Source organism: Notolepis coatsorum, assembly GCF_963971535.1.
Source record: "Notolepis coatsorum genome assembly, chromosome: 11".
NCBI lineage: Eukaryota > Metazoa > Chordata > Actinopteri > Aulopiformes > Paralepididae > Notolepis > Notolepis coatsorum.
The window spans coordinates 72,766,522-72,791,603 of NC_140175.1; positions in this window are offsets into that span (position 1 = coordinate 72,766,522).

Below are 25,082 nucleotides of genomic sequence, written 5' to 3' on the forward strand. Positions count from 1 at the left end.
GGTTTTTACCTGATACATTCGGATCAGCAGTTCAGACCAATGCAATAGTCTACTAAAGCCCCCCCCCTCTCTCTATAATGTCTCACACACACACTTCAGAAACAAACATAGTATCAATGAGAGCATCAATAATACACCTGAGTGATGTCTAGTAAAGAATTTTTTTTTATTTATTATAATAACCTTTTCTTTTTTCTGTCTTTGAACTCAGGTGTCTGTGTGGAGAATGTCAACCTATGACCACTGGTATAGAGAGCATGTGTTGCAGAGAGATACAGCCCTATTGGAAGCTACAGTAGTAGAGGATTTAGCACTCAGACCTGAGAACATCCGTTGTCTAACACAACATCCAGGATTTGAAGGTGCCTGTCTGAATCCTTTTGTGCTGCAGATAGCATATCTTGCCTTCCGCCAGGAGCATGGAGCACTCACCCTCAGGAATTTTGAGTAAGTTGTACAATATTTTATGAAAAGTATGACACACACCTGAAATGAACATGACCTGTATTTTCATGCCTACTGCAGTGCTATGACACGAGAATGTCCCTTGCAGGATTAATAAAGCAGGGTGTGTGTTGTCTCTCTCTCTTCCAGCCAATACCGCTACACAGCGTACAGACAGATTGTTCGCTGGGTTTATGGAAAACTTGGTCGTCACAATAGGAAGGTCATACCTGCCTGTGTAGTCCACGCCATCAGACGGACGTTTCCAGAGGAAGGTGGAAACTACAGAGGCTTCTTATGGCCAGACTTGAGCCAATAAAGTTATTTAACTGAATTGACAGTATTCATGTTTGTCTTCTTTAGATGCCAAAAACATTTGGTCACTATTGTCAAAAATATGATATACTATATGCCATCTGTGTTATCATTTATCAGATTGACCATATGGATTAAGGTAATACAATTGGACTTGCAAGTCATAAATAACCATGCAGGGTTTTGATTAAAAACAATGATTCTCATCATTTGCTTCTTACACAGTAAACGGTCATGTATAGTATAGTCAACATTGAATCTATTTTCGAATCTATATCATTGAATTCTAGGTTCGAATGAGGAGAGGAGTAATATATATACTTTTATTGACCTTGAAAGATGAGGAGAGGGTGTTAGCAATCAAATATTTATTACAGAGTGAATATTCAATATTACAGAGTATTTAAACAAACAGCTGAGAGTGGACAGTTTTTATAGTCAGCTGGTTGGTGTTCTGAGCGAATGATATTCAAACAGATAATTTTCAAACAGATCATAATGAATAAATCAACATTTGTGTCAGTTTGAACCCAGTAAAATGGACTGGGTTCATTTATTGAAAACAAGCAAGTACTGTATGAAATACGGTAGTAAACAGTGCAATTACAGGTGGTCAAAAAAAGTAAAATAAAGTAATAGTGCAATCACAATACTGGTATAATAATAATAACTTCGTTTTATACAATTCTGAGGTAGGCTTACTCTCTTGGTAAACATTAACACCATACCCAGGGGAGGAAACTAACTTTTTGGCTTACCAGCCAACTGGCGAGTAGATGATTTTTTTTACCAGCCAAACTGATTTGTTTACCAGCCAAAAATAAAATCGCTAATTGTGATAATTACTTCTTTGTATGTCTTCGTCTAAATTGATTTTCAATCATGGTAATAATCACACCGTGTCTCTACTCGTTAAAACATGAAGAAGTGTCTCTACTCTCCACAATATTAGCATACAACATGTATTAATCACACTGTCTCTACTCTTCAAAATATTAGGATATCACATATTAACATGAAAGAGGGAACTATTCTGGACTGGGTTGGACTGAGTTGGGCAGTGAAAGAACCAAGCATTTCACTGTAATGTAATAGCTAAATAAAACAACTTGACTTGTTACATTTGCACTCTGGTTGTATGCCAAATGTATTCTGGTTGTACTGTACTTGTGCTGTAAGATGACAATACATTGGAACCGAATCGACAACGCTAGGGGTTCAGCAGGTGTATTCTGAATGACTAGTACAGTGTTTCTCAAAGTGGGGGGCGCGAGCAACCGAGAGAAATGTGTTTTTACGCGGGTTTTATGTGCTGAACGCACACCCATAAAACAAAGCGCGCGGTCACGCCCCCTCGCTCTCGCTCTGGTTTCATTCAGCTCCCCGCGCTTGGCAAGGCGGTAGTAAAAGGCAAAAGCTGTCCGCTTTTTGTCAGTGAACAGAATGGAGGCATTTTTGACAGGTACTAAAAGGAAGGCCACAGATGCTTTGTGTGACGGTAATAAAACAAAAAACAAGGAGAGAAAATATGACGAGGCATATCTCGCTCTTGGCTTCACAGCGAATGTTGTGGGAGGTGAGGAGAGACCCCTGTGTGTTGTATGTCAGAAAACCCTCGCAGCTGATAGCATGAAACCCAGCAAACTGAGAAGACACATTGAGACATCACATCCCAGTCACGTCAAGAAGCCACTCGACTTGAGGAATACCGTAAGCAGGAGACGCAAATGGTAAAAGCTGCATCCGTAAACAGCAAAGCACAACTGGCATCATACAAGGTCGCATATAGAATCGCCAAGTGTAAGAAACCACACACGATAGCTGAGGATCTCATCCTCCCCGCTGCTCTTGATATGGTTTGAATTGTATTGCAATGGCCAATTACTGCTCAGTGTATATTTACCAGCGTGTTGCACTGTAAAAGTACAATAGTTGCACCAGGAGGTGGAGGAGGACAAGAGGCGGGCAGAGCAGAGGGGCGCAGCACTGTCCCACAATCGTGTTAAACTAGCAACCATCTCTCAGTCAAGGCAGGGGAAGGCCTCACAGAGCGTCAGGACAACGGCCAAAGCCCTACAGAGCGCCTGGACAACAGCCAAAGCCCCACAGAGCACCTGGACCACAGTGAAAGCAAAGAACGACAACTGGGAGAAGATCACCATCACTGTCATCAATGAGGAGGCCCAGGAGAGCTCCACGTGGAGACGTTCTGAGCCCGAGAAGACCGAGGACAGGCTGGGAGGCAGACAGGGAGGCAGGCTGAGAGACAGGCTGGGAGGCAGGCTAGAGAAGAGAACAGCGTGTTGCCAGCTCACAACGTGTTAGTCAACAAGTGCACCCGGATGCAGTAACAAGAAGGCTCTGCCTCCTTGCTACTACCTGTGACTGCCAGAGCACAGAGCCCCCTGGTGACCAATACCTGTTGTGACGACATTACACGCGCACGTTATGAACCATTGATTAAAATATGCACGTGCGTGGTGATTGTGTTGGGCAGACAAAATGTTTTGATAAAAACGCTAAAACTGGGTCAATTTCAATACTTTTTTTTTCAATTCTTCATGAAAGTCACTGTTGGCCTAGTCCACATTGTTTATTGGACAAAAATACAACGTGAAGGTTGACCTTTAATCAACTTGAGAAGATGAGGCATTGCGGTGTTAGGGTTTTGCATGAACAGTATTACGTCGTCCGCATATAGACAAATTTTGTGTTGTGTGCCCTTGATTACGATTGGTTCTATGAGTTGGGATTGTCTTATATATTGTGCTAAAGGTTCTAGTGATAAATCGAATAGTCCGGGACTAAGAGGGCAACCCTGTCTAGAAGAGCGTGATACCGGAAATATTCCGGAGGTGATTATACCTGTTGTAATCATGGCCGATGGGTCTTTGTATAATACTTTAATCATATCAATATAATATAATATATATATAATAGTCACATTTTATAATCAAACATTAAAATAATTTACTTAGAATGTCACCTCCATTTGTAATTTCATTTGTGTGTTCTATTTGATTTGACGTTTTCTTTACTTTGTCACAGTTTGTGCTGTTTTAAAAAAAAATGTTATGTTACCCTTAAACAAATTGATAACCTGACATTTCAAATGTCACAATCTGCTCATTGTTCTATTTCTTAATACATAGATACAAACGAAGAGACAGGACAGTGCACAGACCTTTTTTTTAGGGGGGGGGGGGGGTTACAATACGAAGTAGTAACCCTAGACACAAATCTCAAAACTCACACAAAATGCTAAATCCTATACGCTTCTCTTGCAAAAGCACACTTTGCCCTCAAAACAGTGTTAACACTTCACTAAATGGTATTTTCTTTTCAAATGACAAACACATACATAATATGAGTAGACATTCTACTCAGTAAACAAGGAAAGTGTAAATCAAATGTCATGTAACAATTATTACTGTAGGAATGGACTTTGTTATTTAATACATCTGCTTTTTCAGATAGAACGTATGTGGCCCACATAATCAAGCAAGCCAGAGGTGTGGGAAAGAAGCAAGGTAATCTCTTATCATTTAAAAGCAAATAAATGACTCATTCAACAACAAACTGAACAAGCTGGTGAGGAAGGCTAGCTCCGTGGTGGGAGTCGAGCTGGTCAGACTAGAGGTGGTGGCAGAGAGGGGGATGAGAAGGAAGCTGGCTGCTATCCTGGAGAATCCCTCCCACCCCCTCTACGACGAGCTAGTCAAGATGAGAAGCACGTTCAGTCACAGACTCATACCCCCCCAACACTCAACTAACCGCCTCGGCCAGTCCTTCATACCAGCAGCCACCAGGCTCCACAACAGGGGGCAGGGACTGCTGCCAGACATCCAACTACAACTACTAGGAACCTAAAAAGGACAATAATACCTTATGCATACTGCACCTTATGTGAATACTGTATATTTCAGTTAGTTAGTTAGTTAATTATATTGATTTGTTATATTGTTTACACTGCTTGTTCTTACTACCTCACCACCCCAATAACAGCCTGTTCCAGCTGCTGAGGTCAGGCAGACGCCTGCGAACCCCAGCTACTAGGACAGAGCGGCTTAGGCTCAGCTTCTTCCCCCAGGCCATCAGAGCCCTGAACAATGAACATTGAGTGCCACAGAACACTGAACTATCCACACACAAGCACACATGAACACACACACGACACGCACGCTGTGCACGCTCACACACTAGCAGCCACTTAACACTTTAACATGAGCGGGCACACACTCATGCCGCACACTTATGGCCAAAAGGAAAGGCCACTTTAACTTAGAATAACAGGAACAGTGTATTGCACTACCAAAGCTACCTAGCATGTCCTATATGCTCTGTAAATAACTATGTACAGATACCGAGATGTCACACCATGTTACCTGTTACCTGTTTATTGCACAATGTTTTTTTTTTATTGGATTCTATTATATGTTGTACCACTGTATTGCACATCGTTGCGGGCAAGACCACCCGCATTTCATTGTATACTTGTATGCCGTGACAATTAAAACTCTTGACTTGACTTGACTTGACTACCTGTACCTCCCCTCCCCCTCACCCATGCTGTTATGATGCCTGAATTTCCCCAAGGGGATCAATAAAGGAATATCTTATCTTATATTAATAACACTTTTATTGTTTTTCTCCATTCATGTAATCATTTGCAGCTACAACCCCACAGGCACTCACCCAGTGCCCTCCAGTAGCTATAGGCCACCTTCAGCCAACACTCCATGCCCTCCAGTAGCTATAGGCCACCTTCAGCCAACACTCCATGCCCTCCAGTAGCCAGGCCACCTTCAGCCAACACTCCATGCCCTCCAGTAGCCAGGCCACCTTCAACCAACACTCCATGCCCTCCAGTAGCTATAGGCCACATTCAGCCAACACACCATGCCCTCCAGTAGCCAGGCCACCTTCAGCCAACACTCCATGCACTCCAGTAGCTATAGCCACCTTCAGCCAACACTCCATGCACTCCAGTAGCTATAGCCACCTTCAGCCAACACTCCATGCCCTCCATTAGCCAGGCCACCTTCAGCCAACACTCCGTTTTTGTTGTAGTATCTGTGTCAAATAATTGTTTATTTCCTTCCAGCCAGGGAATTCAAAACAAAATGTATTCAAGGTTTCTAGCACTAACAATGTTGTCCCACAACAAATAGGGCAGTGGTTGGTTGGTCAATTTTGTCCCCTTGACGTGACTCAGTACCTCTGGGGACCACTGATGCTCTGAGATCCCCTGCTGATTTAGCCTGGCTTTTAAATCTCCCAGTTTCCATGAGCTGCCACATGGAGGCACAGCAGGAGTCTTGATGATGAAATACACTGTATAAAGTCAATGCATGTGTAATCCATGCCTGGTGACAAATACTCAATATGTGCATCACATCACCCTGTGGGATATGGCCCACCAGCTCACAAAATAAATGAAATCAAGTGTGTGGCATTGGCAGAGAGGTGATGTTTACAAACAAATGATATCTCTATGGTGATTTGTGTCTCTGTTCTGGTGGTGTATTACTTGTGGCTCGTTATCGGCTTCTACCTGATCTTCAACCTGTTCATCCTCTTCAGCTTGGTCATTGGGTTCTATGCAGATGCTATGGAGGATGCAACACTGCAACAGGCAGCGACTGCTGTGCTGATGTTCCTGATTTCCTTCATATGCAGACATCTAAGCCTCCTGAACTTGCTTTTGAGGATGCCAAAGGTATGCTCAATCACCACACAAGCAGCATTCAACATTTGCCTTGCAGTTAAATGCCCGCTGTCTCTTGGGTGACCAGATGCAAAAAGTCCAAAAGCAGGACAACAGTAGGCCTAAGATTTTGGTGGGACAAAGTGGGAAAGATAGATAATGTAATTTTTTTTATTAGAATAACTCGTCTTCACCAAATAGATAAAGGTTGAATCAAAATAAATACAAATTAAATACAGAATTATATCTCTCCACATTCATCTTGGCACTGGCAGCCGGCTTGTTACCACCTAACATCTGTTTTAAATATTCAAACTTTATCACTTGACAGGAATGTCTTGTGTTCGATTTATTTTTTTTGCTTCGAAAAGAGGGACATCCTCTCAATATGTGGGACGTGGTCTCAAATGGTGGGACAGTACAACCAAAAAGGGGACACCTGGTCACCCTAGCTGTCTCTGTAGGGCTTCATAAGCTGGGGCATTAGTGGGTATGCAGAGTCCCGAATGATGTGCGTTCCATCCGGCACCAGGGACTGGGGATCTGCTTCTAGCAGCCGGCCAATCTCTCACACACAAAATGCCAGCTACCAGGGTCACCCACCACACTGACACGACAGAACCGCCGCTGGCTGTCACAGTACCCAGTTAGTATCACTGAATAGAATTGTTTTCTATTCAGCAGTGGAGGTTATTCCATGACAACACGTGGAACACAAATTCACTCATAATTATTAGTAATTTACATATATATATATATTTTTTTTCTTTCTTCTTCTTCTTATTATTATTATTTTATTAGAAATGTATTCCTCTGTAAAAAAATGCCAGTGAATCTTTTTTTTTTTTTCAAAAATGGCCAAGCTCTCTGAGCTCTCTGATCTGCAGTGCTCACATAACTGCAGTAATGCAAGCTGTCAATCACGCAAGTGCAACTTTCCCTGCACTGGTTGATCTTTTTATTCTATTATCCAATCAAAATAGGCTATTTGAGTCATCTAAGCCCCGCCCGTGCAACTTTGCGCATGCTACTCACGAACGCGGGTTGAATGATTGACAGCCCTCAAAGGTCTGAGACTCAATCAGAGAGGAGCTGCGCGACATGGCATAGACCACTGCACTTCCGCGTTACATGGAGCTTGTGAGGAGGAGGGGGGCGGGGTGACGAGAGCGCGAGGGAATCAAATGAATGCGCTGCCTTCCCCCCCGAACCTCCCATGAGCTCAAAATACCGGAAGTATTTCCACTTTCCATGGGATAAAAGAACGTGTCTCGACTCGAGTCGGACTTGTCACGATGGAGAAACTGCAATATTCAATGGAAGATGAGATCGGTCACTGCTTTGGCTGTTGTGTGGTGAGTGGATTTAAAATATATATATTTTACAGTGATTATGAATTCATTGGCCCGCTGTGGCCTTGCGTGTGTAATACACCAACACGGTTCCCGCGGGCACCAGGTAGCCCCCAAGGACCACATGAGTCGCCCGCGGGGAGGGGGGGGCATAATCCCACGGGACAATGCATTGGGATCTTCCTCTCTCCTCTCCTCTCCTCTCCTCTCCTCTCCTCTCCTCTCTCCTCTCCTCTCCTCTCCTCTCCTCTCCTCTCCTCTCCTCTCCTCTCCTCTCCTCTCCTCTCCTCTCTGTCTCCCTCTCCCTCTCCTCTCCTCTCCTCTCCTCTCCTCTCCTCTCCTCTCTTCTCTTCTCTTCTCTTCTCTTCTCTTCTCCTCTCCTCTCCTCTCCTCTCCTCTCCTCTCCTCTCCGCTCCCTCTCCTCTCCTCTCTTAGGTATGAATTGAAAATGGGGGACCCTGATGTAAACAAGACGAAAGTCTTTCTCTGGTCTGCATCCCCTTAACAATTGTGTGTATTGAGCCGTACTGTATTGTACCCATTCTGCAATCTGTTAATTAATTCATTCATTCATTCATTCATTCATTCATTCATTCATTCATTCATTCATTCATTCATTCATTCATTCATTCATTCATTCATTCATTCATTCATTCATACATTCATTCATTCATTCATTCATTCATTGTCCTTGTGTTACATAAAACCCATCTGTGGCCTCGTGCAGAGGAAGGTGGTAAATACATGTTAGATATTCCAATGTACAGTGTTGCTGTACCATTGACTCAGAATGGTCAGTTTTATTGAAATCGTCACAGCAGTATAGTTTGTTTATACTTCAGATGTATGATATTTAAACATGGTCCCCAAAATGAATGGAAGCGAATGAGGAGCCTGACACCTGGGAGGAATGGGGGTGTTGCAGCATTGGGGCTGTTTAAAAAATATAATTTAATATATAATATAATATAATAATTTTGTGCTTCACCAAGAAATTTGGTCAGCAGCCGCCACTGCTATTCCGGTATGCAACTGGGTTCTCACAGTGTGGCATCACAATGGGAATGTGGCATCCATCAACGGCACAGACGGTGTTAGGGCTTGTGTCCACAGCGGACGTTTTATGAGTTGTCAGCTCCTTTCTGTCATTCATTTCTATGCTAGAGACGCGACAGGCGTGCTCCTTTTCAGAGGAATGCAGGGCTGGCCCTGTGGGCCAGGACATGTGGTGTGACAGGTGTGCATTTACAAGTGCACAGAATTCATGCAGATGTTTGGACACAGTGGTGGTGTTAAACCTGTCTGCAACACCCCTCTTTGACGCTTGGTTCAAAAGAGTCCACATACAGGCAAGGACACTGTTAGTAAGTGGCAACTTGGTGTGCCGTTTGTTCATGTAAACGGGGCCAAGGGCAGTCATCAGCTCCTGAATGGTTGAGGAAAGAGCAAAAGGAAGTGAATGGTGTAGCAACATCTGACTGTAATACTGTAATAGCATACATATAATGTCTGCTGATTGTATACATACCTCCACGGAAGAGTCTAAAGTGACTTTTAAAGTCTGTGGGACCACTTTTTCCACAAATTGTTGGATCTTGGGAACCGATCTAGAATAGAAGGCAGACACATAGCAACTTCGGCATAATGTTTACTTTAAGGATGCATACACCAGTAGAAGTCATGTTATTTCCTCATTGTGAACTTGCTGCACGATTGTCCTCGAAAATCTCCTGCTATGTGGGTTCTCTCATTCATAACAATGGAAGCAATAACATTCTATCGGTCGCCTGGAAAATATCGCCCGCCGTGTGCATTGGATTTAAGAGCTTATTTGTTTATTTTCCTGATATCTGCCAACAGCGCTGCAGGTGCAAACTGCTCCGCGAGCAAACTGTGCTGGAGCAAATCAGGAGCAAACTGCACATATTATGGGCGTGTTCACGCTAGTATCTCATCCGCGCAATGTCCTTAGTGAATAGCGTGCAAAGACGGAGCAGATACCGCGCACTAAACTCGCACACATAAGAGTGGTCAATAGAGTATAGGCTATTGTGAAACATTGTAAAAAAAGGAAAACATTGGATTACTGTAGTACAATACAGTAATGTGTCAGTGCTGATAGGACACAGTTGTGGAATGTATAGGACTTACTTGCACATAGTCATGGCGAATCTCCTTGATTCTGTCAGTGTTCCTGTCAAACACCTGCTTCATCCTCATGGAATTGTGTTGGAGAATACAGTCCAGTGTGGATAAATTCACTGTTGCTATATTTTGGAATAAGTGCACAACAGTCTTTGGAGTTTAGAAACGTGATTGGCAGTGTGTTCTGTGTGAACACCAAGAGAGGGAATTCAGGAAGAGTGTGCAAGATATAGATCATTGTGTGTAGTGTTGTGACAAATGTGTGGTTTGGAATGGGAATCTGAGTCTAAAGCAGAAAATGTGTTTGGATTAAAACATTTTCTTTTTTAATGTTCTGGCAACATATTTTGGCAAAATATGCCTCGTTTTATAAATGTGTATTGATAACATAGTGCTGTATTTAAATCTTCTAATAAATATGCATGATCAAGATCAACAACGTGTGCTTTTATTTCACGTTGAAATTACACGATACATTAAGTGTGGGGTCCCCAAAAGAAATCCTAAATAAAATGGGGTCACGGTATGAAAACATTTGAGATCCCCTGCAATACACCATCCAACCAGATTGGATAAATAAATGCTCCATTGTGTAGCATCCAGTGAGGCAGCCTCAGCGTGCGAGCACCAGGGGTGGATTTAGGATTGTAGGAGATCCGGGGCTTAGCCCAGATAGACACCACAACAGGCAGTAGAGAACACTTAAATTCACACCCTTTAATTAATGAAGCAAACTATAATAATTTATAATAATAATAATAATAATAATAATAATAATAATAATAATAATAATAATAATAATAATAATAATAATAATAATAATAATAATAATAATAATAATAATAATAATAATAATAATACACTGTGTTTGTATAGCACCTTTCATACAAGAATTGCAGCTCAAAGTGCTTCACAGCAGTACAAAAAGACAGGCATAGAATGAGCACAACATTGGCAGCAGGGGCGGATTTAGGATTGTAGGAGATCCGGGGCTTAGCCCAGATAGGTGCCCTTTTTTATTTTTTGTATTTTTTTTGGGCAGGCAAGGGGTGGTTTGGAGGGGGTCAGTCCCCCTCCACGGCATTTTTTTTTTGAATTTAATGAACCTGTACGTGCAATTTCCTGCAATATAGAGCCTTCAATCTTGACCAATAAAGCTGCTCTTTTCATTATAAAACTCAGTTAACCATAACGTAGTTATGGTTAGATTTATATATTGGGGGGGGATATATCATATTTTTCATATGATCAAAAAGTGGTGGAGCAAGAGCATACCTTTGCTCCCCCAAGTTCAATAGTGGGAGAGCAGAGATGCTCCGAATGCTCTTATGGCCAGGCGTCTATGATTCACTGATACAAAGTAAAATAGTGCAGTGCAATAAAATAGTTAGTAAAATAGAATAAAATAATGCAATAGTGCATTGCAATAAAATAGTTATCATCGTATTTTTTCAGGAGGCCGGTAAGGAGTGCATTACGGTAGTCGAGTTGGCTTGAGATAAAGGCATGGATCTGGTTTTCAGCGTCCTTTTGATTTATAAATGGCCGTACTATAGCTATGTTTCTAAGGTGGAAGAATTAAGTTTTTGTCAACTTGTTGATTGTGATTTAAAGCTTAGGTCTGAGTCTACCATAACACCAAGACTTAACTCACTCAAATACAGTTAGCAGCTGGATAGACCACAGATGGAAATTAGCTTCTGCTAAATCTAGTGCAAACATATTTTCATGTAACAATGATAATATATATATTTTTTTTTTTTTTTTTTTTAAATAGATTTGGGCCTTTTCAGAAAACATTCGGGGCTTGAGCCCAAGTAGCCACCCCCTAGCCCGCCCCTGATTGGCAGATCAAGATCAATTCATAAAGTGCAGACATAAAGCATAAAATAGATAGCAGTAAAATAGACAAAGTCAAGGTAAGACATAGAACATTAAATCACATCGTTTTTCATATTAGGATCTAAGATATAGGGTTAACTCGCCGAACATTGAGCGCCAGGACGCCTCGAAAACCAGAGTATAGTCGGGTTTTCATCGTTGTTTCTTTTATTCGATATTTCCATTCATAAAGACATGCCGGCAGCCTGTGTTATCACTGGGGATGGGTCTGAGATCTCAAAAGTCCAATACCGCCGCCTAACACCTTGCGGCCGCTATTGCACTCCATTTGAAACTATGTGGCTTGGTGTCTGTCATTTTGGAAATGACACCAGACCACCCTGCATTGCAATAAAATAGTTATCATCGTATTTTTTCGGGAGGCCGGTAAGGAGTGCATTACAGTAGTCGAGTCGGCTTGAGATAAAGGCATGGATCTGGTTTTCAGCGTCCTTTTGATTTATAAATGGCCGTACTTTAGCTATGTTTCTAAGGTGGAAGAATTATGTTTTTGTCAACTTGTTGATTGTGATTTAAAGCTTAGGTTTGAGTCTACCATAACACCAAGACTTAACTCACTCAAATACAGTTAGCAGCTGGATAGACTACAGATGGAAATTAGCTTCTGCTAAATCTGGTGCAAACATATTTTCATGTAACAATGATTAATTGTCAAAAAAATAAAAAAAAATAAAAAAAAATTATATATATATATATATATATATATATATATATTTTTTTTTTGAAAATAGATTCAGGGCTTTTCAGAAAACATTCGGGGCTTGAGCCCAAGTAGCCACCCCCTAGCCCCGCCCCTGGCGAGCACACACACACACACACACACACGCACGCACGCACGCACGCCATAGCTGTCAACATTGGCAGGAGAAAAAACGTGCACGTTTTAGCCCCGCCCCTTCTCCTGGCCCTGCCCCCTGCCAATGGAGCTGCCTCGTCGCTGCCATCTGCTGGTCAAAACCTGTATGTACCCAGCCATTCGTTGTAGGGTAAACTTTTCCTACTTTAAGTGTAAATGCTATGTAAATTATGGTTTTGTTGAACATTTGTATTTCACAGGAGAGAAACTGTATTCTGTAAGAAAGCTATTAAAATAGTCTTTGAATCTAAATATACTTTCTTTGTGTTGATTTTACATTAATTCCATGATTTTACTCAAGTAAATATCTGTTACAAGCTTCGGTTTTATGTAGAAAAATGCTGTTTTTAATCTAGATTAATCTAGATTGATTACAGAAAATTGTGAGATTGATTAGTTAATTTCTTTGTATCTATTGGCGGCGCTGGTGTATATATTATATATATATATGTGTATGTGTATGTGTATATATGTAATGTGTGTATATATGTCAGAGAATCAGCCCCTTGCGTCCTTAGTGTATAGCATATGACATGGTGTATGTTTGTTCATTGATGTGACAGTGTCTGGCAACATACTGTTTGTGTTCTTTTTATTTCTTTTTTCTTTGTATTTGTGATTTGTCTTGATGTGTTTGTGAAACTATAAAAGCTGAAAATAAAATATTATAAAGTGTAAATGCTATAAAAATACAGTAAATTACATTTTATCAAAATATTAACCATTAAATAAAGGTTGTAATCTGTAAATGTATTTGATTTGACTGTAAATGTTATGAATTGAAAATGGGGGAAGTCCTTCTCTGGTCTGCATCCCCATAACAATTGTCTATTGCGCAATACTGTATTGTAGGCTACCCATTCTGCAATCTGTTAAATTTAGCAATCAATCAATGTATTACCAGTGTCTTTTATACCTTCATCACTGTAGGCTACATATTAATACTACAACTCGTTAAAGCTATAAAAAATACCTATGGTTATTAATTTAGCAGTGGGAATATCATTTTTGGAACAGTGTGTGTGTCTACAGAGAAAAATTAGATCGAAAAAAAGCCAATGCGATTTTGTGTTTTTCCTCAATATCTCTGCAATGCCTGTGAGTTACCAGTAACTGTATTTGTCATACCATGGCAGGAGGGGACAGTGGAGGCGCAGAGCAAACGGCTGTTCACCAACCAACACATTTACACATTCCTGCATCACATACAGTAACTTTGTATTGTTTTATCCATAGAAGATTTGCAAACCTTTTGTTCCAGAGACAAAAGCCACAGAGTGGGCAATCAAGAGACACTGGCTAAGTTGATTTGACACCCTCGGTGCATCAGTCTCTTATGAGTCTCTCCCCTGAGCTTTGAGCTTTATCCGGTCGCGTCGCTGTTATTCTTCTTCGGGTCGCAACGGTCTGACTTCCTGTGATAACGGTCTCAACCTACACTGCTGCCACCTGTCGTCACGGAGGAGAATTGCAGCCATTTTGTAAAAATTAATAAGTACAAAATACGTGCCAATCCGTGAACCGTGAACAGGGCGTGAAGAGGGTCGAAAAAACAGGAGAATCCCGGGAAAAACGGTAGGGTTGACAGCTATGACGCACGCACGCACGCACGCACACACACACACACACACACACACACACACACACACACACACACACACACACACACACACACACACACACACACACACACACACACACTAAAGGTCTCTGCACGGCCCTGCTAATGACTTGTTTTATTAGGTATTATAGTAGTAAGTCCTACTGTAGAACATGACATATTAGCATGACATCCCATTTAGTAATATCAATAATGAACGATGATTGGCTCTTGACAAGCCACCTGCCTCACCTGCTGCATCTTAATAACCCAATCACGCGATATAGTGGAATAGATTAAGAATAGATTAACGAATTCCATATAAATCTATAGTTCACTAACGATGCAGCAGCTGATACTGCACACACACCGTGTCCGTTACGACAGCAATTTGTGACTCCAAATGATAATAATAATCTTTTATATAATCTCCCAAAATGAGATTAGATTAGATTAAAATGTACTGTCATCATACAGCACAAGTACAATATAAATAAGTTTGGCATCCAACCAGAGTGCAAATTACAATAGTAACATACAACCAAGCTATTTCTACACTGGCTCTTAGAAGTGCGCAAGCAATATAATAAATAAATAAAACCAACAATAAATAATATCATAATAACAAGACGGTATATGAAATAGTCTATTCCTATATAGCTATATCCGCGGCAATCGGTTTAGTTCTTATTTATTTATTTCTTTTCTGACATGGTTCGTTGAGTCATGGCTATAAATGTAAAACATAATTGTTAATGATACAAATAGTGTCGTATTTATTATCATTATAATTATTTAATTCCAGGGATGTCTGTCATATCGAAGTGATATTGGCATGACATATTTAGCATGAAATCTCATTTAGTAATGTCAATACTGAACGACTGCGCGCTTGTCAAGAGCCAATCACGCAGTCGTTCACTATAGACATTACTAAATGAGATGTCATTTTTTTATTTTTATTTTTTTGGTCTTTTTCCCCCTCCATTTTCCTCCGATTTTCTCCCATCCCAATGTTAGTCGTATGCCAATTCCCAGTCCCTTCCTGGTCGCTGCGCACTTACCCCCCACAGTCAGATCATCTGGGAGAGTGGAGGCTACCACGTGCTTCCTCCGACACACGTCCAGCCAATCACCGCTTCTTTTCACCTGGTAGCGCGGATTCTCATCGAGAGGGCGTAGCGTGTGGGAGGACCACACTATCCCCCTCGAGTCCTATCCGCGCTTAGCAGGCGCCCCGACCGAACTGTAGGAGTCGCTGTTTACAACGACCCGGACCCACCCCGCCAGCTTCTCCCACCCTCTAATACAGCCAATTGTATTAGTGCAGACGGCCAGCCAAGCTGGTGACAACCCCGGAGCTGTGAGCTGGATTCGAACAGGCGAATCCAGCTCACAGCTCCGGGGCTGGTGACGAACGCAATCTCCGCTCGGCCACCTAACCGCAATGAGATGTCATTCTATATCATGTTCTACAGTAGGACTTACTACTATAATACCTAATAAAACAAGTCATTAGAATAATAGAAGCATATTGCACTTATACAATACGTGTGTGTGTGAGTGCTGTGTGCTGAGTATTTTGTTTAGCAATAGGGATAGGGCCGGACACGTCTTAAACAAGTCAAGAAGAAACATCACAATAAATCAAGAACAAAACAAAAACACCATAAAGTCAAATAATTTTTTTTATAAATGCAACACTCCCAGACACCAAGGTAAGGAAAAACTCACTAAAACCTAGCAATCACCACAGGCAATGTGGAGGAGAGAAACCTTAGAAGGGCCGTTCAAGGGGGGATCTCCCTTCTTAGATGTGAGTGATAGTAGTGTTGCAATAAAACAGGCGAAACAGTTGGTAAGCATGCACTCATATGTGTATTGAAACACAGAGTGCATGCAATAGCAACTGAACATTTTGAAAGATAAAAAATAGAGTTGATGGTGGATCTATTTGAGGCATGGGGGCGGCACAGAGAGGGTCACATCCTCCCGGTCATCACTACGAGACAGCCACTCACAGGGAGACAGGGAGACAGGGAGACGGGACAGGCGTTAGACAGTTTGCGTGATTGTGATGGGCGGACATAGCAATAGATACATGTGGTAAGCATATATGTGAATAGAATAGATATATCTAGTAAGCATATTATGTGAATAGAATAGAAGTACTTAACCCAGCAATGAACTCAATGTCTAAACCACGTTGACAGACCATGGACAGAAGACGGTAAGAAGCTGATCCATGGCCTCGGTGGTGCACGTAGAACAATCACTGCAATCTTGGCCAAGACCCCAAGACATGCATTATTCCACTATACAGTAGCTATCCATGGCAATCGGTTTAGTTCTTATTTATTTAGTTTGCAGTGTGTGTGTGTGTAATGCTCACAATACCTCATTGAGTTAGGACTATAAATGCAAAACGTAATTATTAATGATACAAATATTGTCGTATTAATTATCATTATAATTATTTAATTCCATGGATGTCTGTAGTATCGGCAATCCCCAATGACTTGTCCCAGAGAAAGCTGTTGAAACCACGGGCGCACACTGGTCTGTCCGACTTACGACTGCCTTTTTGAGTACGTAAATCCTAAGTAATAAATCCTACAAAGAATTTACAATACGAAGCAGTTCGAGAATGCCAAATAAGTACGTAAATGGAGTTACGAAGGAATTCCTTGGTAAGTTTTAACTATGTCCGTTCAAGAATGAGGACCAATGTGTTTAAACAATTGAGAAAAATTGTAAAACAGAGGGGCGGGGTGCCTTTTCTTTTTCAAATTAGTACAGTGCCAGTTCCGGCCATCGCCATTCGGAACCCGTCACCGAGATCGACTTCACACTCAATAATAATAATAATGGATTGGATTTATATAGCGCTCTCTCTTTACTCAGAGCGCTTCACAGAGTCCATTATTCGTTCATACACAGTCATACCGGTGGTGGTAAGCTACAATTGCAGCCAGAGCTGCCCTGAGGCAGACTCACGGAAGCGTGGCGAATAATCAACGCCTACGGCCCCTCCGACCACCACCAACATTCATTCACATGCATACACATTCATACGAGGCAAGTAGGTTAAGTGTCTTGCCCAAGGACACAACGGCAATGGGATGGACATGGGCTTGAGCGGGATTCGAACCACCAACCCTTCGATCATTGGACGCCCCGCTCTACCCCTGAGCCACGCCGCCCTACACTGCCCTCCTTGGGTCCCCAACAAGTGTAAAGTTGGTTGTTATAGCGCCGCCATCTGGCCTAATGGCACCATATTCGACACTTCACTCCCGACCAGTTCTCGGTATATGCGAAGGACCAGGGCCGGACTGGGAAAATCATTCAGGCCGGGAAATATAAAGCGAAATATAGCCCAAGTCAGGCCACTTTTTAAGCAGGGGAAGACATTTTATTTCTTCTGCAGGCCATTTAGCAGGCCAGACCACCAGCCCAATGGTCAATGCCTGCTGAGAGGTCCTACTGAGAGGTCCTGCTGAGAGGTCCACCAACTCATCTTGGCTATTGCGCCGTCGCATCAGAAACACTGGCCTCACTGGAATCAGAGATTCCATCCTTTATAGTTAGATAGTAGTCTACCTCTTTTTTTGATGGATATCCTGCCCCATTTTAAGTGGAGATTATGGTAAACTAAAATACATCAATACACACTTTCTAAAAGGGATCTTAGGCTGAGAGGGGGGAAAATGCTGATTCCAACGGTTGCCTCAATATTTCTTCACAGTGAGAACTGGTCATTACTTCTCAGCGTACGAGAGAGAAAAAAGTAAGGATAGATAAGAGGCCTTTCAAATGTCAATATGAGGATAATGAGAGATCCCAGACTCTCATATATATATATATTATATATATATTAATAATATACTGTATAATAATACAGATATAATATATACACCCCCCTCTCTCGATTTAGTTGATGATCATGACAGCTTGGTATGAAAGACAGATTGCAATAGGTATTTCAAACCACTCTGACATGATGGTAAGATACAGTGATGTAGGAGACATCTCAAATATCCCTGACTGTTCCAGGGATGTGATAGTGGAGGGTTTGTTGGAGAGAGAGAGAACCAAGTGAGATCATGACCCACTTCCTCAGGGCCATTCCTCAGCAATTTTAGAGTGTTGTATTGCATTCAGAGAGACTCTCTGGGACGGTTTCAGAAATAAAAGGTACAGTATAGGCTATTTGAAATAAATTGGAGCCACTGTCGAGCTTATTTAAATTTCACAAAAATTTTTTTATAACACATGGGTCATGCCACCGAGAAATCTTCAAAAGATTGATGAAAGAACAAACTAGATCCTACAGATACTACGATACTATGGTTCTGTAAGATATTCCGACTGATTGCCTGTGAACATACCATGTTGGTTACAACATGGTACAAGTGTGTGATACAAAGTGTGGACATGTAAAAACGTGAAACAATATTTGTCATGCCTTTCATCTGTTTATTGCCTAACAGATTAAATCATACAGATCTTTTATAATTTTATGATTTATAATTTTTAAATGTATAATTTATTTTATTATTTGTGTTCCAAGGACAGTGATCCTCTAGAAATGGCAGCCGGCCCCACACATTTGAAGTCAGCTTCCCAAGCCCTATAGCCCTATCGTTTGTTTTGTCTTTTGGCAAAACTCAAACTTATGGCCTGAAGATAATGATTCCCAATGTGAAAATATACTACTGATTGGCTTTAGATAATAAAAAACGTAAAAAGTGTTTAAAAAAGATTATCTCAAGCCGACAGCAGAGCCTAATATGCACAGCCTATTTAAAATTAAGTGTTTAACTGATATCTGGAAATGGTATGTAGGCTGTTATTAATTAATCCCCATGCTGTCATTTCGCCTGGCTCAGTTTAAGCTTGAGTCTGCTCACAGTGCTGAAAAAAGGATAATCGCCTGCAAAAGCATTGCGTGACGTGGAGCTGTGATCCGTACTGTGTTAAGTGATTGCTTCTCCAAACATCCATCAAGCCTTAATCGATACCTCTCACTCATCTCAGGAAGATGCTTATTTCAATGGCTAATATACATTCATCATTTGCATTTTCATTCCCACAGTGGACGCTGGTCAGGAACAGAAGAATGCCGATATTGACATAAGCCTGCAATCTCATGCAAATGTCATGCTGATGCTAGCTTCATGCTAATCACTAACCTGCCCTGATAGAGCAGAAGATGACAGAGCTCATCATATGATGAGAGCTCATATTGACATTGGTATGGTCATGTTGGTCATGCTAATGAGTAATGGTGCTGTGCCTATGTGCCAAATAGTACTGCAATATACTATGCTAAGGTATGTCTTAATAATTTCCACACAATGTGAAAATCCGCATAAAATATATACCTAGGTAAATGGAATATTGCTCCACTTCTACAAGGGCTATTTGCATATTCTTGGTATCTAGGTACATCTATGGACCTCAGGGAATGTATTCACAGTGTCAGAAATATTGTGTCTATTACTAGGCTTGCTTAAATTGTGATGAAACAAAGGAGAATATGAATTATGATTTTTCTTTGCATCTTTGACAGTGAATAACACCATGATAATAATGACAACTGATCTCGTTCAGTACCCTCTTGAGATCATGTGTACAAAAAAATCTAAGGAAATTAATAAAGGGAAGATGATAAAACCGAAGGTTCTGTAGATACAGTACTGAATTCTCCCATCCGGACCAATGCAATTTGAAATATTATTATAGAATATAGAATATGATGCTTATACATTACCTTATTATAGCCAATTCGCAAATTTATATATATATACATATATTATCTTTCAAATGCCCGAGTTCAATTTGGATTTAGTATCACCAGGTGTGCATAAGAACAGATAATGATATCTACTGTAATCGAGTGTACTTTTTTATTTACCCCACAGTGCAACCGTTTTGAAACTAATTTCAGATCTAATTGTTCCTACATGCTAACAATAGAGAGGAGAAACTAACTGCGTTTCAATATTTGTCAAAAACGTTACCTTTTGTGGCTTATTATTGCGAATCATAACAGTTATTGATATGATTCTGTTATGGTTTGTAACCGACCCCAATCGCACAACACAAGACAGGTATGAGAGTAAGCCAAGAACAGGGCATTTATTGAATACAAACAAAAAGCGGCACTGTCCCTTTAAGGGAGAACACAAAATACTGGAAACAAGAATTAGGGAAAATTGGCACTGTGCCTTTAAGAGGCGAGCAGGCTAAGGGGCTAAGGCTAAAGGACTGGGCCAGGGCAAAGGACAGGGCAGGAACAGGGGCACTGGAGAGGGGAACAGGGACAGAGGCCCGCGGAGGCGGGCTGGAGACAGGGACAGAAAAAACAGGGTTAAGGCCTTGGACAGGGCGAGGGCTAGAGCTGCTTACAGGGATGGTAGGGTTCAGACGACGGAGGCCTGGCAAGGAGATCCTCCTTGGAAGCGAAGAGACGCATCCTCCCGTAGAGGATTAGGAAGCGATGCGCGTCTGGAGTGGGAACGCGTTTGGAGTAGGAGCGCGTCTGGAGTAGTAGCGCGTCTGGGGTAGTAGCGCGCCGGCTAGAAGAGCGCGCCGGCTCGGGGGTCTGGAGTGGAGCGCGTCTGGGGTAGGAGCGCGTCTGGAGTAGTAGCGCGCCGGCTAGAAGAGCGCGCCGGCTCGGGGGTCTGGAGTGGAGCGCGTCTGGAGAAGAGCGCGCCGGCTCGGGGGTCTGGAGTGGGGCGCGTCGGCTTGAAGAGCGCGCATCCCCCCGTAGGATAGGGAGCGATGTGCGTCTGGAGTAGTAGCGCGCCAGCTAGACGTCTGGAGTGGGGCGCGTCGGCTTGAAGAGCGCGCATCCCCCCGTAGGGTAGGGAGCGATGTGCGTCTGGAGTAGTAGCGCGCCAGCTAGACGTCTGGAGTGGGGCGCGTCGGCTTGAAGAGCGCGCATCCCCCCGTAGGATAGGGAGCGATGTGCGTCTGGAGTAGTAGCGCGCCAGCTAGACGTCTGGAGTGGGGCGCGTCGGCTTGAAGAGCGCGCATCCCCCCGTAGGATAGGGAGCGATGTGCATCTGGAGTAGTAGCGCGCCAGCTAGACGTCTGGAGTGGGGCGCGTCGGCTTGAAGAGCGCGCATCCCCCCGTAGGGTAGGGAGCGATGTGCGTCTGGAGTAGTAGCGCGCCAGCTAGACGTCTGGAGTGGGGCGCGTCGGCTTGAAGAGCGCGCATCCCCCCGTAGGATAGGGAGCGATGTGCGTCTGGAGTAGTAGCGCGCCAGCTAGACGTCTGGAGTGGGGCGCGTCGGCTTGAAGAGCGCGCATCCCCCCGTAGGATAGGGAGCGATGTGCGTCTGGAGTAGTAGCGCGCCAGCTAGACGTCTGGAGTGGGACACAGGAAAACCTCCCGTAGAGAATTAGAGAGCGCACCGGCTGTGTCCCACTCCAGGCAAACGGCGACAGGTGGCGATGGCTGGCACCTCGTCTCACGCCGGAGACGAACCAGCATACAGATACAGATAAGATAAGGATACGGAATAGAGAATAAAGAACGACCCGACGAGGACTGAAGGGGAAGTCCAGGTATTTAAAGCCCTCTGGGGCGCTAATTAGAACACACATCAGGTGCGTGATGGTAATTGATACTTGACTTAGAAGTGTGTGTTCGGCACGGACCAATCAACACAGAATCCTCACAGTACCTTAAAGGAACGGAGCGAGGCAGGGAATGCAATAAATCAACAACGCGAGAGTGGGGGCTGGTGAGGTGAGGAGACAGGGAATTAAAGGTCCAGGGAACAGGCGAACCTCACAGTACCCCCCCCTCCACGGGAGCCACCGGGCGACCCAAAAATACAGACAGAGGGGCAGGGGACATGACAAGGCAACAAACAAAAAAAAACTGGGCCATGCTAGCAGGGAAGCTACACCAAAAGTGGGGCTAGCAGAGGGACAGGGTAGCTGCCAGGGCACTGCTAGCTACAGGGCCTATGCTAGCTGTACTGCTACATTAACATAGAGGCTGCGCTAGCCGCCGGAGCTAGGCTAGCAGACAGGGCTGGACCACCATGAGAGAACAAGCTAGCTGGAAGGACAGTCCTAGCTGTGGGGAAAACTGACCTTGCTAGCTGAAGGGGCAGTCCTAGCAGTGGGGAAAACTGACCTTGCTAGCTGAAGGGGCAGTCCTAGCAGTGGGAAAACTGACCTTGCTAGCTGAAAGGGCAGTCCTAGCAGCGGGGAAACTGACCTTGCTAGCTGAAGGGGCAGTCCTAGCAGTGGGAGAAAACTGACCTTGCTAGCTGAAGGGGCAGTCCTAGCAGTGGGGAAACTGACCTTGCTAGCTGAAGGGGCAGTCCTAGCAGTGGGGAAAACTGACCTTGCTAGCTGAAAGGGCAGTCCTAGCAGTGGGGAAGACTGACCTTGCTAGCTGAAGGGGCAGTCCTAGCAGTGGGAAAACTGACCTTGCTAGCTGAAAGGGCAGTCCTAGCAGCGGGGAAACTGACCTTGCTAGCTGAAGGGGCAGTCCTAGCAGTGGGAGAAAACTGACCTTGCTAGCTGAAGGGGCAGTCCTAGCAGTGGGGAAAACTACACAAAAAGTGGAGGCCAAGCAGAGGGACCGGGTTAGCTGCCTGGGCATGGCTAGCTACAGGGCCTATGCTAGCTGCAAGGGCTGCATTAACATAGAGGCTGTGCTAGCAGCTAGGGCTAAGCTAGCAGACTGGGGCCAAGCTGGTAGTAGAGGCCTGGCAAGCTGCAGGGGAGCTAACGAGGCTAACAGGGAAGCTAACAGGGGAGACTAACAGGCTAAACAGGGGAGCTAACAGGGAAGCTAACAGGGGAGTCAACAGGGGAACTAACAGGGGAACTAACAAAGGCTAACAGGGGAGCTAACAGGCTAACAGGTGAGCTAACAGGGAAGCTAACAGGGGAGACTAACAGGCTAACAGGGGAGCTAACAGGGAAGCTAACAGGGGAGCTAACAAAGAAGCCAACAGGGGAGACTAACAGGCTAACAGGGGAGCTAACAAAGGACAAACTCAACATACACTGTCTGTGCTGGCTGGGGTCGTCGACTGGTCGGGTCGTACTGTTATGGTTTGTAACCGACCCCAATCGCGCAACACAAGACAGGTATGAGAGTAAGCCAAGAACAGGGCATTTATTGAATACAAACAAAAAGCGGCACTGTCCCTTTAAGGGAGAACACAAAATACTGGAAACAAGAATTAGGGAAAATTGGCACTGTGCCTTTAAGAGGCGAGCAGGCTAAGGGGCTAAGGCTAAAGGACTGGGCCAGGGCAAAGGACAGGGCAGGAACAGGGGCACTGGAGAGGGGAACAGGGACAGAGGCCCGCGGAGGCGGGCTGGAGACAGGGACAGAAAAAACAGGGTTAAGGCCTTGGACAGGGCGAGGGCTAGAGCTGCTTACAGGGATGGCAGGGTTCAGACGACGGAGGCCTGGCAAGGAGATCCTCCTTGGAAGCGAAGAGACGCATCCTCCCGTAGAGGATTAGGAAGCGATGCGCGTCTGGAGTGGGAACGCGTCTGGAGTAGGAGCGCGTCTGGAGTAGTAGCGCGTCTGGGGTAGTAGCGCGCCGGCTAGAAGAGCGCGCCGGCTCGGGGGTCTGGAGTGGAGCGCGTCTGGGGTAGGAGCGCGTCTGGAGTAGTAGCGCGCCGGCTAGAAGAGCGCGCCGGCTCGGGGGTCTGGAGAAGAGCGCGCCGGCTCGAAGAGCGCGCCGGCTCGAAGAGCGCGCCGGCTCGAAGAGCGCGCCGGCTCGGGGGTCTGGAGTGGGGCGCGTCGGCTTGAAGAGCGCGCATCCCCCCGTAGGATAGGGAGCGATGTGCGTCTGGAGTAGTAGCGCGCCAGCTAGACGTCTGGAGTGGGGCGCGTCGGCTTGAAGAGCGCGCATCCCCCCGTAGGGTAGGGAGCGATGTGCGTCTGGAGTAGTAGCGCGCCAGCTAGACGTCTGGAGTGGGGCGCGTCGGCTTGAAGAGCGCACATCCCCCCGTAGGATAGGGAGCGATGTGCGTCTGGAGTAGTAGCGCGCCAGCTAGACGTCTGGAGTGGGGCGCGTCGGCTTGAAGAGCGCGCATCCCCCCGTAGGATAGGGAGCGATGTGCGTCTGGAGTAGTAGCGCGCCAGCTAGACGTCTGGAGTGGGGCGCGTCGGCTTGAAGAGCGCGCATCCCCCCCGTAGGATAGGGAGCGATGTGCGTCTGGAGTAGTAGCACGCCAGCTAGACGTCTGGAGTGGGACACAGGAAAACCTCCCGTAGAGAATTAGAGAGCGCACCGGCTGTGTCCCACTCCAGGCAAACGGCGACAGGTGGCGATGGCTGGCACCTCGTCTCACGCCGGAGACGAACCAGCATACAGATACAGATAAGATAAGGATACGGAATAGAGAATAAAGAACGACCCGACGAGGACTGAAGGGGAAGTCCAGGTATTTAAAGCCCTCTGGGGCGCTAATTAGAACACACATCAGGTGCGTGATGGTAATTGATACTTGACTTAGAAGTGTGTGTTCGGCACGGACCAATCAACACAGAATCCTCACAGTACCTTAAAGGAACGGAGCGAGGCAGGGAATGCAATAAATCAACAACGCGAGGGTGGGGGCTGGTGAGGTGAGGAGACAGGGAATTAAAGGTCCAGGGAACAGGCGAACCTCACAGATTCATTCAGAACGCTGAACTTTGAACCCCCACAGTATGTGACAGGAAGTGTAGTTCGGAAATATTCCAATGCTGGTCGACAGCTATGC